At 50.5% G+C, this 15,528-nt stretch overlaps 1 protein-coding gene across 3 annotated transcripts in view; it reads left to right on the top strand.

Annotated features, from left to right (window-relative positions):
* Nucleotides 1-8,819: 8,819 nt before the first annotated feature.
* TMEM63C (transmembrane protein 63C) overlaps nucleotides 8,820-15,528 on the top strand; it is a 32,963-nt gene continuing 26,254 nt past the window's right edge. The window contains exon 1 of one of the 3 annotated variants that reach the window (XM_050336217.1): nucleotides 8,820-8,954. The gene's annotated coding sequence lies outside the window, so the exon portion shown is untranslated. Of the gene's footprint in view, nucleotides 9,045-9,127; nucleotides 9,258-15,528 lie in introns of those variants that run through there. The other 2 variants (XM_050336218.1, XM_050336215.1) reach the window with 2 other exon arrangements.

The following is a 15,528-nucleotide window of genomic DNA, read 5'->3' as shown; positions in this document are numbered from 1 at the left end:
CAGAACTAGATCCTCTTCTCAGGAGGCTGAAGGCAGCCCCATATTCATATTTTCCCAGCCCCCAGTTCATGGGGACTTCCAGATGAAGTCTTTCTTTGTGCCAAGGGGATGGGGCTCTGAGTGGGCAAGTTATCCCTACAAATGTTGGGAGTAAACCCCAGGCCGCTGAAGCCAATTCCACCTCTGGCCTGGGCAGGGCTGAAGGGTAAACCTTGTTCCAATAATATTATCTCCCTAAATGAGCCAAGGAAAAATAATTGAGATGCTGCTTTCTTTTTCAGCTGTAGGAAAAGAAAGCCATGATTTGATCATGGGTAGCTGTTTGCCAGTTTCCAAGAACCACTTGACATATTTGGTATCAAACAAAAGAAGACCATAGCACTGCTTCGAGTAGGACCAAGGTTAGGCTGATGGCACTGTGTCAATGGCAACTCCACATAAGTCTGCCTAAAGAAAGGGCATCTGTCAGACTGTAATTTCCCTTATCCCTAAGCTTCTGGACATCTCCAAAGAACAATGGCAGTCCAGGGCCTACAGAGTCACTGTGGTGTCTGCTGTGGGGATGGCACCTCTGGCCATGCTCGCCCTTCCTGCAGGGACAATGACTGAGTGAGAAAACCAAACAGAGGACTGCACTGAAGAAGCAGTAGTTCTCCTCAAGGGACGACTGCAGGGGATGACTACTGAAGACCGCAGTGTAAACAGCAAGAAGAAGGATGAATTATTCCCCTCTGAAGACCCACTGAGGAGGAAACAGAAAAATGAGGGAAAAAATATAAGGGAAAAGTTCCACAGCAGTGAGACTTGGACTTTCTCCAGACTTGTCTTCACTTGCAGATTCACTCAGATTCCTCTCTGGTGGATGTGGGATAAGCACAGCCAGTACCTAGGTTTCCAAAATGCCTGCCAGAATGAGAAGCCTGGATCTGCTTCACTCACAGCTTGGTAGAGGGGGCTGCCCCACAGAGCTGAAGGGGACAGCAGGCACGTTGCACCCAGGGAGCAGAGGGAGCAAGGGCTGCACAGCAGGGGCACGGTCTCTGAGGGTTCGAGGGGACCAGGGACAAGCGGAGCCCTGTGGAGAGCTCAGGCAGGAGGAGTCTTGGCAGGGTGTGGAGAGCAGAATGGGAAGAAGCTGAGAAATAGGAGGGAAAGAGGTGAATATGGTGGAATGGAGAGAACTTTGGTGTGATGTGAAAGCTGGAAAGAACAAGGGTTGTCGGGATCAGAAAGAGCCAGCAGAGAGAGTGGGTGATCGCCGGGACGAGAGGGGCTCAGAGCAGGGGGCACTGGCTTTCCAAGCACTCTCTCAGCCCCGACCCTTCTCCGTCGGACCTCCCAGGGCACCCAGCTACTGCCTCCTGCCCGGTTTTCCAGGGCTTCCTCCGGCCTCTCTCCGACATGTTTGCAGCCAAGGAAGAGCTGCAGGTCCACGTGTGACTGTGAGTCTGTCAGCTCCTGAGGAACGGCCCGCGGGATGCTGAGGATGTGCTGGCACACGGGAGAGGACAGCCCCCGGCACCGCACCGCACCGCACCGCACCGCACCGCACCGCACCGCACCGCACCGCACCGCACCGGCGGCGGGCGTGGCGGGGGTGCCGGGCCGAGCCGGCAGATGGCGCTGGGAGCCCGCCGGGAGCTCCGGGAGGAGGGCGGGAGGGAAGAGGCCGGGAGGACGAACGGGACGGGACGGGAGTGCTGGCCTGCTCACGGTCTCACAGATCGAGGTCATTTGATGAGGAGGATTTGCCAATCATCACAGCACACGAGAATCTCTGCCCTCGCCAGGTCTGCCGGGGAGCTCCCAGCCCTGCAGCCGTGATCTGCCTTGGGAGGGCAGCGCTTTCTCCCAGAGCAGGATCCACCTGCAGGGCAGCATCCCCACCCACAGCTCCCCAAATTGCCACTGGTGAGAACTGCAGTCCGCAGAGCAGAAGGATAAAAGATACATCCGATGTGAGTCTCACCCGCTGCAGTGATTCATGCTCTGTTGCAACATGGCTAAATATGCCCCAGGAGTCCTCCAAGCTTTTGCTTGGAAGCTGCAGTGGGAAGGTGGATGAGGGGCCAGAAGCAAGGCTGTGATCACCAGTGACCACCAGTGACCCATCCACTTGTCATGGGATGGCAGTATTAGCCATTAATTGCATGTCATTCATTCACATTTCCCTTTTGGTTTCCGTTCAGTTCAGCATTCTGAGCTCTCCCCTGGTGTAACTCCATCCTCATAAACTCCATATTATCTCCACCTGAGTGACGCCTTCATTTCAGTGCATATGGAAAGGAGGAGAGGGAGAAAAGTGTTGCAAAGGATAGAACCATAGAATCATGGCATGATTTGGGTTGGAAGGAACCTTCTAGATCATCTAGTTCCAATCTCCTGCCATGACCACAGACACCTTTCCCTAGACCAGGTTGGTCGAAGCCCCATCCAGCCTTAGCCTTGAACTCTTCCAGGGATGCGACAGCCACAATTTCTCTGGGTAACCTGTTCCAGTGCCTCACCACCCTCACAATACAGAATTTCTTCCAAACATCTAATTTAAACTTACTCTCAGTTTGAAGCCATTCCCCCTCATCCTGTCACTACCTGCTTTTGTAAGAAGTCCCTCTTCAGCTTTCTTATAGGTCAGCCTTTAGGTACTGGAAGGCTGTTGTAAGGTCTCCCTGGAGCCTTCTCTTCTCCAGTCTGAACAACCCCAACTCTCTCAGCCTGTCTTCATAGAAGATGAAATAAGTTGAAGATGATAAATTATACACACAGTAAAACCATAGGTAAAGCCAGCAGCATGAGCAGGGAAATTAATAAATAATTATATGTTGTCAATTAGGCTCAAATGTTGACAGTATGATCCAGGCTAAGAAGTGGGTGAAAGTAGCTCTTCAGGTCAGGAGAGCCACAAGGAGCCACAGTGCCCTTCATACAAACATGTGGCTTAACCAGGGAACACCTTGCTGCCAGGTGCTGTGGATGTCCCACCTTTTACATGCTTCTGAATCTCTCTCAAGAATTATGTGTTTGCTGGTGACTGGGAGAGGACACTACAGGAGCATCATCCTTCTGCTCTGTTCTTATGCTCTTCTCAAGGTGTTTGCTGCCAGCCACTTTCAGAAACAAAATATTAGCCTACATAAACCCCTTTTCTGACCTAGGACAGCCCTTTCTTTTTCTTTCCTTTTCATTTGTTTTTTTGGGAGGTGTTTTTTGGGGTTGGTTTGTTGGTTGGTTGGTTGGTTGGGTTTTTTGCATTCTGGTGCTATTCTGTACATAGAGGAAAGGCCAACGAGCTACTTAGCAAAGATGGTTTTGTTGAATATTAAGTACATGAGACAGCCTATTTAGAGTTAATGACTTCCACAAAGGGCTGTGCCCCCATGCATTAGCTAGCTGTGCTGCTGGCAACTGTTTTAGCCAGGGAGAACATCAGTGCACTAAGTGTTTGATCCCAGGAAGGCTGGCATGTAGGCAGAGACACAGCCTGCATGCAGAGCCCTGCATTTGGCCAGAATAGTATGGTTCATTACATGATGTGCATCTTCCTCACTGCCTCTCCCAGTTCAGCCTGTTAGCTTGCATCTTTCCCCTATCTATAATCCACTGATCTTCTCATTAAAACTACCATCATTTTTCTCCTGATGTATCTGCAATCAATCTTTCATTGCTTTAGATATCATCACAAATGCCATTTCCTGCTTCCAGAAATGCCATTTTCTGACCTTCAGAAGGTCAGGTGCTCAGCCTGGATCTTTTTTGACTCTGTCAGGAATTGCCAGTTGCACCTCTCAAAGCAGAGGGGTCATTTCTCTGAGATTTCCAGAAAACACTTTGCTCTGATCCATGAACTCCACTTCAAGCTCCATATAATGACGTATTTATTTGTTTTTCTCTAACAGACATATGTCTAAGAGGGGGAGCTGTATTTTCCACTGAGTAAATGGACCCATGTTCCTTTCCACATCCGTTTCCAGACCACGAGGAAGCAACATGGCATGCCCTAGGCTTTCAAAGCAGACACTGGGCTAGGTCAGAATGGCATTGACAGAGATAGGAGAGCGGTGGGTCTGACTTCTGGGGAAGTACAGACTAGCTATCTTGCAGAGTAATACAAAGGATGTTTGATGAACAAAAGCTGGACTGGTGCTATCAAGTGCAAGCCTGAATGTCTAGGAGAAGTTCCCCAATGGGTCCTTCTTCAAAATGGTGAGCAAAGTGCTCCATGCTGCTAAAGACGGGACCTGGGGAGGGAAAAGTGGATGAACATTTGGTTAGTGGCAGGATGTTGGGGTGAAGAGAGGAAAGCCCCAAACAAGAAGCTGCACCAGTGGCTTGTGGTTTTACAGGAGCAGGTGGGAGTATCCACAGAGGCACTGCTGCAGGCAGTAGTGGCTGACAGCCGGGAGGGCTGGGCATGGTAGTTGCTTAGATGGGCATGTTGGGTTTAAGCTGCATCACAGATCTGGACAACTTGAGCTGCCTGTGCCGAGGGCGCAGCCAGGGGGTCTTTGTGAGCAGGGTAGGTGTCTTTGTGTTTGGGCAGCACCATGGGAATACCTGCTTACCCAGGTCAGCCAAAAAACTGAGATCTGGAGCCACAGAGAAATCTTGTGCCTGCAAGTGCTGAACCACACTGTCTCACCTGACTGGCAATTGGGAAGAGCCAATTAGCATATTTAATGTAACTGATCAGTGTGTGGTCACGCAGCCTAGGTGGTGCGTGATTTTTGAAGCAGATTTGAAATTATAAGCACACAGACACCAAACCACAAGGGAGCCAGCATGGGGGAAAGATGATTTCCCAGCGTAGCAGCTGTGGTCCCAGTTTCTCAGCTATTCCCAATGGCAAGCTGCCTTCAAAGAGCCCTGAGAAGGTCTGGGGTGAGCACTTGAAAATTAGGAAATTAACTTTTTTAATTAACGGAACTGAGGTCGCTGGTGCGATGGTGGCTCAGCCTCTGCTGCAGCTCTGCCAGCCTCTCCTTTTGCAAAGCGTGAATCCCATGGTCTCCTGTGGGAAGGGAGAAGCATCTTCCCTGAGGTTGGGGGTCCCTGCCAGGCAGGCTCTGTGAAGGGCACAGAGCGCTCCCCTGCGCAGGGGGTTGCGGTTCTGTGTACGCGGGAGGTGCTGCCCCGCACTCGGGCTCTGGGAGCGGGCTGTGGGGCAGCCCAGAGGTCCGGCCGCGCTGGGGCTGGCACTGCCTCAGCCCGGCGTGTACCCGCAGCTCCCCCGCGCTCCGAGACCTAGCGATGTCCGCACTGCGAGGAGCTGCTGCCGACAGGAGCCCCGTTTCCTTAGTTACGGCAGGCAGGAGGTATTTCGGGAAAGAGGCAGGCAGCGCTGGGAAAGGCCGGCAGGTCTAGGGAGAGGAAGCACTGTGTCAGGGGGAGGCCGCCCAGCACCGCAGAGTGGGCGCAGCTCCGACCTCCTCAGGTGTGAGCTTCCATCTCTACACAGAGAATAATACCCCACTTGTTCCAGGGATGAGAACAAATTCATTCCTGCTTTTGAAGCATAAACAAAACGTAATGATTCCATGAGCCTTCCAAGGAAACAAACAATTCTGCCCTGGAAGCAGTTTGCAGGTAAGAAAGTCTGGGACCACACCCAGGGCTGTGCTGTGCCACACCAGCCATTTTGTGCTTTTGCCCATTCCAAACCCTGCTTCCCAGGTGCTGTGTCCAGGTCTGCCCACACCACAGAGCCCCGTGAAGTCCTGTGCTGGCTCCCACCCCTCCACTAGGGAGGTCAGGGCTCTCTTCGGTTGTTGCCTAGAGGCAAACACTGGTCAAGGGCTCACAGGCCATGCTTGCTGCACTGCAGCTGGCCCACCCATCCTTGTGGGGAGCAGCCGGCATGGGGACATCTCAGCAGTGCCATACCATACCAGTCTGGGCTGTCAGCCAGGGGCACAGACACACAGTCTGGCTGGGTGCAGGAATCAGAGACTAAAGGGTATTTTCATTCCCTGACCCTTCAAGTCTGCCCCTGGTCTGTGCAAACTGCAGTTTTCCAGTTACACGTGCACCGCCTCCACAGGGGTATTCGAAGACACATCCCCAGCTAAAGGCCACACCTTTGCCACTATTTGGTTCCAAACCTCAGAGACACTGGTGCTGCCCAAGGGGAAACCAACAGCTTTTTTAAAAAACATAGACACGTTAGTCTTTTTCTCCAGATGTTATTCTCAGGAACAGCTGCACTATCTGAAACGTGTCTAGACAAACTCAGCTGGAGTCCCTGAGCCTGCCTGGAGAAATTCAGCTCAATATTAAAGTCACGAACCATGGAAAAGAGGAATTGTGATTGGGAGCATCACACAGACAAGCAGGATACAGTGCTACAGTCCCAGCTGCGAAGCAGCTCCTTGTGCCTCATCCCACTGCTGCCCCTGGCTGCAGCTCCACGTCTCTCCCGCACTGCTGCAGGGTTAGAAACAATGTGGGAAGGAGGTAATCAGCTCCTCCACACACACAGCTGGAGGCTGAGCCACACACTGCTTGTGCTTCCCGGGCATATGGAGAGACTGAAAAACCATGGAATGCTGAGCCCTTGTGAGACTGTATCTGTAAGGCTATTCTTGGGTCAAAATCATGGCCACTGAGACAGAAAGTGAAGGAGTTTTTCTCCTTGTTTGAGCTCTTATACGTTTCCTTTTTGAGTTATTATCTTCTCCTCTTCTCTTCTCTTCTCTTCTCTTCTCTTCTCTTCTCTTCTCTTCTCTTCTCTTCTCTTCTCTTCTCTTCTCTTCTCTTCTCTTCTCTTCTCTTCTCTTCTCTTCTCTTCTCTTCTCTTCTCTTCTCTTCTCTTCTCTTCTCTTCTCTTCTCTCATTCTATTTTATTCTGTATCATCTATTCTATTCTGTTCCATCCCATTCCATTCTATTCCATTCCAAATAGGCACAATCTGGGCCAGAAGCAGGAATCATAGAATCATAGAATTAACTGGGTTGGAAGAGACCTCTGAGATCATCAAGTCCAACCCTTGATCCAACACTGCCATGGTTGCTAGACCATGGCACTAAGTTCCACATCCAGTCTCATCTTAAAAACCTCCAGGGATGGTGAATCCACCACCTTCCTGGGCAGCCCATTCCAATGTCTGATTATTCTCTCTGTAAAGAATTTCTTCCTAATATCCAACCTAAACCTCCCCTGGCAGAGCCTAAGACTGTGCCCTCTTGTCCTACGTGTTCACTTCTTTGGGACTGGAGCAGCTTACCAGCAGGAAGGTAACCAGCTCTGCTCGGCAGTCAAGATTTCCCAGCAGCATTTGCCAATTTAGGTGATGGAGGATGTTGGTTTCCAGTTTCAGTAGGTCAGAGAAGCTATGGCTTATGAAAAACACTATCTTCACTTGCTGAGGAGTAGGGTATCAAGTATTGGGGACCCAGTGGCAGATGACAGTCATGAGGCATTTTAGAAAATCCCCCCAGATTTGTTTCTCCCATAAGCCTCCGCTGCTCAGTGTTTGCAGAGTACATGTTGCACTAAGCTGGCACACTCGTGTCTGCTCTCTCCTGAGTGTCCCCTGATGCAAGGCAGCAGTCAAGGTCTCCAAGCTGTAGGACTGACACTGACTTGTCTGGAGTGAGAGGCAAGCTGTGTGGACTATTCACATCATACATATGGCTGAAGAATATGGCAGTATAAGTGATTTGGAAATCTTTTTCTTATTCAGCTGTTGCCTAAACTTTCAGTCATATTTTGCTTTGGCCATGGGAGCTCCTAGAAGTGACTGGCTGGAGATAAAGGTCTCATTTATAGTGAAGTTTTATCGAAAGGCATTGCACTGTAGCCCACCCGTTCTCTGTACCACACATCAGCAGACCAGAAATCAGTTGAGTGCTACCTCAGCTTTGGGTAGTCTGACAGAGGAAAGACACTATGGGGGGCACCTGGCTTTCACCCCTTGGTTCCTCATGGTGTATGAGCTGTGCCAGCCTATTTCCACTTGCAGTATGAAGGAATGTTCTTGGCTGGCAGCTCACTATCTTCCTTGATGCTTCTTCTCATGGTTTTCATAGCTGTGCTTGTGAGACTGGAAGGTCCTTTAAATGGCTGGAGCTTAATGACTGAACTGTGCTTCTTCAACCATAAAGAGATGAAATTAGCCCAAAAAAGCCTTCAGAGAATGCTGCAGAACAACACTGTTTACTTGGCATCTGGAGAAGCTACTGATGTGGGACTCCAACCCACCCATACAAAGTGGGAGCAATGAAACAACTGGGTTATCAGTGAAACTTCCTGCAGTCACATTCTGGTGACTGTAGCATGGTAGCTCAGTTGCAGGTTGTGTCTCTGACCATCGCTTGGGAACAGTGGTAGCCGTGTGAGACATCCAGTACTGCAGCCCTGGATATGCTGCTGTCCATTTCTCCAGCACAAAGTGCACTGCCTGCATCCTCATGGATTGGAGAAATGGGGAGCAGGGTGGGGTGCCTAAGGAAAATGACGGTCTCAAAGCCCCTTTGCATCTCGGTGGGGTCAGGTCCCTGTCCCTCCTGCAGGTCACTCCTGATGACAGGAAGGCACGGACCCTCAGCAGGAACAAAATCCCTAGCAAGTTTCTTTGCTACCACCCCTGCCAAGCAGCTGAGCAATGCTGCATCAAACGGAGAGGTTTTGTAAACGCTGCTGAGGTCTCATACGCACCCACCCACCTGCCCCTGCCGCTGTGTTGGGGGCTGACCCCCCGTGCTCCCCCATCGCCCTGGCTGTCGGTCCCGGAGGCCCGTTCCCCTCTCCCCCGTGGCACACGCCGGGCAGCCATCCCGAGGAGCGCCCTGGAAGCTGCTCGGAGCGGCGGATGCGGCGGGCACAGCCTCAGACCCAGAAATAGCCTGAGACGCGCAGACCCCGCACCCAGGCGTTCCGCCCGCAGCTCCCCGCGCCGAGCGCCGGGGCCGCCGCCTCGCTCCCCGACCCTCCCCGCTCGGATGCCGCGGAACACACGGTGAGGGAGCGCGGCGGGGGCTCGGGCCGGGAGGCGGCTCCCCCGCGGGGCCCGGAGCTCCGGCGACGCAGGCCCCGGCCCGCAGCACCGGTGAGGCGGCCAGAGCAGCCGGGGCGCCGCGGCCTCTCCGCCGCAGCGGGGCGGGCGGGGGGGCGGGGCGGCGGCGGCCCCGGCCCCTTCCCCTTCCCCTGCCGGTGCCGGGCCGGGGCCGGTGCTGGGCAGCCCAGGGGGGCAGCGGGGAGGGGGACAAGGGGAACAGCGGGCGCGGAGCCCGGAGTGAACGGGGCCGGGACCCTCCAGCAGGTGAGTCCGGGGAGGGAGGCGGAGGCAGGGCGGGAGCCGCGGTCGGACGGCGGGGCTCGGCCGGCGGCGCCGCGGCAGCGGGCGGGGTCCCGGCGGGCGTTGGGGCTCCGGCGAGTGGGGACTGCGGCTTCCCAGGGATGCAGGACGGGCCGAGGGGCGCGACCTGGCGGTGGGGTGGTTGGGGTGGGGGAAAAGCGTGCGTGAGGCTGAGCCTGGCCCGCCCGCGCCGAGCTGCGCCTGCCGCGTGGGACTGCGGCGGGGGATGCTCACCGTGCGGGTAAGCAAGCATCGCCCCGGGCAGCCCCGCGACAGCTCCCGAGGGCCGCTCTGCGGGTCCGGGAGGCAGGAACGAGTTGGTTTTATGGAAGATATCTGGGTACTTGGCTCTGTTTAGGCACTGTTTGCCTGCCTTCATCCTGGATCACGTACCGAAGTGTTTTTAATTAATGCTTGTGTCTGCCCACCTGATGGGTGGCTGAGGCCCAACAAGGCGTAGGGGCTTCCCTGGGCTGCTGGAGCAAGTTGGTGGCAGAAGCAGGGAGTGAGCCCCAGCCCCTCAGTGTCCTTTCCCAGTGCACACTCGCTGACTTGCACCACTGTCCTGTGATGTGAGATAAAATGTCACTCCACTGCTGTGTCATGTCATGGCTTATGCTTGGTCTCCACGTCATCCTGGCCACAGAATCCTCCTTCTGGGAGCCACACCTGATGGTGTTACATCTGCTTTGTGCTGACAGGAGAGAGGAGGGGAAACCTCTCCTCATTTCTCCCTCCAGCTTTGTGATACTGATGAGTCTGAGAGAGCTGTTGGGTCGGGATGATCTAATGCTCTGGTCAAGCTGCTCTCCCCCAGTTTACAACTTCATCCAGATCTGTCCATGGATCAAGGCCCTGCCTTTTCCCTCGCTTGCTTCCCTATACTCTCTAGCGCAGTAGGTTTGCTATTCAGAAACCCCCTGAATAGAAGGAGTGTTATCCAGGAGAAAGAGAGAGACCTTTGTCTGGCTGGCAGATATTATTTCTGCATGAACATCTTTTTCCTTTTAACTGTTTACTCACCATCCCCAGGACTGTTGTACACACTTGCCTTCTCCCCTTTCAGAGAGCTCAGGGGGGAGCAGGGTGTGGAGGGAAAACAGGGTGGGCAAACAAGACATGAGAAAGCACTTTGCCCCATGTTGGGGATTTATGATGCTGTATGACTGTCAGGCTGCCTGTCTGAACAGTGGAGAGACAGCAAAATATGCCATTTGGGATGAAAGATGTCATTGTAGTGGTTTGCAGTATTTGTTCAGAGAGGATAAAGTGGAAAAAATAGAAAGCAGAAAGAATGACCCTGATACCAGATCTTGGCCTCGCTGCCTTCCCTGCTGCCCTGCAAAGTGGTGGTCAAGGATGGGCAACAGATGGAGAGGGAAGCAGAAGCAGCTCCTCCAGGAAGGATTTGTCTTAAGTATCCTGGCAAACAGCCACTGGCAAACAAATAAGTAATAAATAAAATCAGGGAGGCAGCCGGCACCCCTGCAGCCTCTGACTCCATAGCACATATGGGCTTGTCCGGCTTCCCTGTGAGCTTAAACCTCTGCCTTCTTCCCATGGCTCCATCCTGGCCTCCTGGCTCCTGAAACTCCATTCGAATGCCTTTGAGCTCTTTTATTTTTTTTGCATGATAACACTTGAATCGCTCTGTAACTGCTCTCCTCTTCAAAGCTTTCCCCGAAGTTAACTATTTCATCTCTAGTTTGCTGGCTGCTGACAAGGAAAAGCACAGGGTGGTCCTGCAAACCGTAACCGAAATAGCAGTGCTTTCTGGGGATGCTGATCAGGGGTGTGCATAGGCCCTCACAGGCAAATACTTGCCCTCCTTCCATGCAGAGACTTCTGGCCCAAGGGAATGTAAGGCAGATTTCAGCACAGCTTCAGAGCCTACATCTGTAGAGTTGTAAAATATGTAAAAAATGCTTTAAAATATTTCTCAGAGGAAATACTCCCATCTTAACAGACTGAGAGCTTTCCCAAAGCAGCAAGGAGAGGGAGAAATGTTTCTAACACCCACAAGTGAATTCAATTGATATTAAACTCATCAATCACCTAAACTCTTAGGCAAACATCAGTGTGCTGTGCAAATGCTGACTCCTCCATGAGTTCTACAAACACGAAAGCCTTCTGCTGTTGTCACTTAATGCATTTCTTACTTACTTTAGTTGCTGTAAATATATTTTGTGTACCTAGCTCCAAGTTTGAAGAAAATATTGCATTGCTTAGGCACTGTGCTCAGAGTAAGAGCAGGTTTGCTCTGAGATTATTTCAGGAGAAGCAGCTCCAGACCCAATTTCCTTCAGCTATGGCTTGATCACATTCAGTTCCTAACCAGCTCTCAACTTAAACACAAGAAGTCTTAGAGATTCAGAAGATCCCATTTGGCATCTACCTGCACTTTAAGGTACCTAAACACCTCTTCAAAGCTGGCTTGAAGTTACAGCTTGAAATATACCTGAGACTGTAATTAGGCTGTGATCACACCTTGTTATTAGGTGGGGACAATGGCAGCAGTTTGCTCACACTGTTACAGCAACAATGGGACAGCAGTCCAGGGAGCGGTGCACAGCCTTTCCCATCATCCAGTCCACTATTGTTGCTGGTTAATGGGTGAGAAAGGGCACAGCGGGTCCCCAAGGGCCTCCCTTGCAGAAGCAGAGGAAGGTGGGGTAGAGTGGCCTGACAGGGGGCATGGGCTTCTCTCTCCCAGACTGTAGCCCTGGTCCGTGTGTTACCCTCAACTCTCTGGCAGTTCACCGTGGCTGGATCTCGCACCTCCTCAACAGGTTTGCTTTTTATGACTCATTTTGTTGGTTACCTAAGCCCCAGTGCTGTCCTACCTTGTCTGTCCTGGTATAGCCCTCTCTTGGATGATAGCTGTGTCGGATTAAGAGCTGCAGCCATACTAAGGGCTGCAGAGAAGACCTCTTTGCCTGAGAAATCGACTTCCTGATTTCTGTAATGTTGTCCAGCCTCTGGAGAGCATGAACAGCATGGCATAGAAGATTTCAACAGAGTAATCAGTTGTGCAGTTCCCAGCAGCATCCCTGTGAGAAGCCGTGGGTACCATTTTGACCAAGGAGGGGCTTCTCATAGTGGTAGTTTGATCTCAAATAAAGATGTGTTTAAAATGGAATCCCAGAGCAGAGAGGCTCAGTGCTCCTGTTCAGTGGGAGTACACAGAAGCTTTGGGTGACCCGATTCCCCTGTCCCCAGCACCAAAGTCTTGTCATTCACAGATTTGTGGGTGAGTTGAGAGGAAGGCAGGATCTGAACAAGCCAAGCTCCACTGTATCCCCAAGTGCTGAAAAACAGGATGTGAAAGGTGGAAAAATATGTCATTGTGTAATTTTGAATCCTGAGACAAGGACTGGGGACCTTGCACTGGCCAAGTCAAGGTGACCCTGGAGGAATCCTCTTGCTCTGCTACCCATGCAGCAAGGTGACCCACACTAGGATGACACATCAGGAAAGTGGCGCAGGCTGAGTTGCTGAGATGGTGTGAGGGCTGGGAAGCTGAAGGGTGACTCGTGAGGCATGGAAGTGGCTGGCTGTGACCATAGGGCACCTGAGCAGCTGGGATCTCAGCTGGCACTGGGACAGCCCCTAGTAACATAGGGCTTAGGATACATGTGGCTGGTGGATCTGGTTCCAACAGCAGGTTGGGATGGTTTTCTTGGCATTGCTGTGGTTTGGAGCAGAGTGTCCATACGTGGAGATATTCAAAACCTACCTGGACATGGCACAGCGGAACTTCCTCTAGCCGACCCTGCTTTGAGAAGGAAGGCTGGACTAGACGATCTCCCTTCAGCCTCAACACTTCTGTGCTTATTTGTCCGGTCTTCTGACAAATTCAGTCACCAAGGCAGCATTGGAGAAATGACCAGAAGTTGAGGTTTGCCTTGCTCCCCTGAGTATGCAAGCTACACCAGTAGGAGACTCCCAGGGTTTGCAGGCTCCAGACTAGAGACATGCACTGTTCATTGTGTTTCTGGGCTACGTTTCTCAGGAAGGGCAGAACTATGTGAGAGTATAATGGCAGAGAGGGCAGAAAAAACCCCGAAACTTTGTAGACTTCGGAATAAGTTTTATCTGTGCCTCGTTTGGCTCTTGACCTGCTGCTGAGCAGGATGGATTAAAGCCGCAGTTTAAATTAATGATCAGAAAGCCAAAACCTAAGTACCTATTTTTCATATCACTGTGCTTGTACACTTCTGCTCTTTTCCTAAGGACAAGTTGATTCTCACTGATGAGTATGATGTGGTACTTAGGGCTGAGCAGGAGGCTGAACCATGCTTATGTGAGTGGGTTTACAGCATAATATATGGTTATTTAGATGTTTAATGTCTATACTACTTACATTACAGAGTGCTGTATTTCTTATTGGATATCACATCATTATCATAAATTTGGTCCAGCCGTATTTCAGTGGAAAATGAAGTCCAATTCAAATTGCAGAAAGCAAGCACTTAAAAAGTGGTTTCTAGTTGGTTAAATACAACTGCTTAAAATGTATGGATCTACAAAACAAAAGAGAATAAGTTTATGAAAACATTATTTATATATATAATGAATTTAACAATATTATTCTACTATACTGTATTGTATTACTACAATACTATATCATAGGAACAGAATTTTATCAGAGGAGATAAAATATGGCCAGTAATACATCCTGATTATTTCTGGCATTTAGGAATTCAGAACTAGTAGAGGTTATCCCCTCACATTCCATCTTCATTGAGCTTTGAAAGGAAACCAGGCTCTCCTGCATTAATCTGCAGTATTTTTTCAGAACTTTGACTAAACTTATCAGTGTACTAAGTTAATTGAAACATTTTTTTCCCTCTGCTTTCAAAGAAGATTGATGCTGTCAGAGCCACTTTTGCCGTTCATCAGGCTTTAGCTCCCACTGAGCATATCTGGCACCAAGGACGTACTGCATGAATTTCTGCTGATTTATTTTTCACTGGTGAGAGGGATCTAAGGTCTTACCATGTAGGTTGTAAGAACTTCCAGTTTTAAATTGGCTGTCTTTTAATTTAAAAAGTTTTTAGTTCAGACAAAATCTGATTACTTTTAAGTCAGATGTATGTTTCCAAGAGTCATAATTCTTTTATTTGTTCTGGTTCCAAGTCCTCTTTATTGCTTTTTCCTTTCATATTACTGCTGCTAATCTTCTCATCAAGGAGCTTCATTGGATTTTTCTGTTGGGAGGTTTTCATCAAGTTTAATATTATTTTATATGAGTTTTTAATTTCTTATGTTTTCTTCCATGAAATTTCATCAAATTCTTCTTTCTTTAAAAACAAAATAAAAAAAGCCCCAACAAAGAAAATACTGATTATTACAGCTGCAGTGGCTGTGTCACCTCCTGAGAATGGTGCATTTTAAAGACTTCCAGGTTTCGTTCAGTTGTTGCAGGAAAGTCAGGGCATGGCTGTTTTTGCAAATACCATTCTCTGATTGAACTGGGTAAAGCTTGCTATGCAAAACTTTAGTAATTGGACTTATAGAAACTATGACCATGCACAAAGTCTTGTTTTGGGTACATACCTACACTCTGATGACTTTACGTGTGTTCCAGGGTAGTTATTAGGTTCCAGGATTAATTCATCCTGGCAGGCACATCTGAGGGGCTGGCTGTTTATTTGGGCAGCCCCTGCTTGAAGTCAAACTTCAGGGGTTTCTTTCCCTCCATAATGAGAAGGTGAATTTTCAGCCCTCATGAAAGGCATGATGCAATTTGTTTCAGCAGAGAAGGGATTTCACTCCACATTTCTTTGGGCTTCGTGGGGTTTTTTGGTGGAAAATATCCTGGAGGCAGTACAAGTTTCTATACATGTGTAGCCTCTAAAGTCCAAGCTGGGAGCAATGCTTGGGGGTATCCCTCCACCTGCCCAGCTGCTCATGGGAGCCCTCTGTGCCAATGCTGCATCCTCCCCCTCCCCTGGGGTAGAAGAGCTGCACAGGCGTGTGATGGGATCTGCCGACCTCAGGTCCAGTCCTACTCTCAGTGCTGCAGGCTGGCTGCATGTTCCCTGAACATGCTGGGGAAAACTCTCTGCTCCTTAGGGCCCACCTTGTTTGAGACGTGGAAAGGGGGAGAGTGTTTGTGTCAGCAGGATGGTGTCTCTCCCTCACTGAGCAGAGCTAATCCAGGTAGCTGGGGTTTGTGACTGTGCCCATGTGTGTGGCCAGCCTGGCGCTCTGCACAGTGGCAGCAGCACTG

Source organism: Myiozetetes cayanensis, unplaced genomic scaffold, assembly GCF_022539395.1.
Source record: "Myiozetetes cayanensis isolate MyiCay16 unplaced genomic scaffold, myiCay2020 scf6-25, whole genome shotgun sequence".
Lineage (NCBI taxonomy): Eukaryota > Metazoa > Chordata > Aves > Passeriformes > Tyrannidae > Myiozetetes > Myiozetetes cayanensis.
The sequence above is the reverse complement of the archived record's forward strand: the minus strand, read 5'-3'. Positions and strand labels throughout refer to the sequence as shown.